The following is a 398-nucleotide window of genomic DNA, read 5'->3' on the forward strand; positions in this document are numbered from 1 at the left end:
AACTCCAACAACCTGAGGAAAAGAATGGAATTTAAGTTAGGCGTATGAATTGTATGTTGTGTATTGCGCTGAGTATTTTACATGAATGTTAAATAATAAGACGAATTTATGGTGACCATAATAATTGGTAAAAAGACAGGTAAGGGCAGTTATGAGCGCGTACAACTAAAATAGATGCATGCAGTGCACTGCGCTTAGTATTTGTTGAAACTTAGAATCTCAGTTTTTTGTCTCAATTTTTCGAAAATTCGGATTTTACCGACGTTAAGTAGCAACACTATCATTACAACTTATTAGGAACTACAAAACTCCTCAAGGACTATTCGAGGAATGAGAATGTTTATGAAACTTGCGCAACTCTTATCTGATTAATTCTTCCAATGATAACGAAATTAAAG

The sequence above is a fragment of the Cephus cinctus genome, unplaced genomic scaffold, assembly GCF_000341935.2.
Source record: "Cephus cinctus unplaced genomic scaffold, Ccin1 Ccin1_scaffold0835, whole genome shotgun sequence".
Taxonomy (NCBI): Eukaryota; Metazoa; Arthropoda; class Insecta; order Hymenoptera; family Cephidae; genus Cephus; species Cephus cinctus.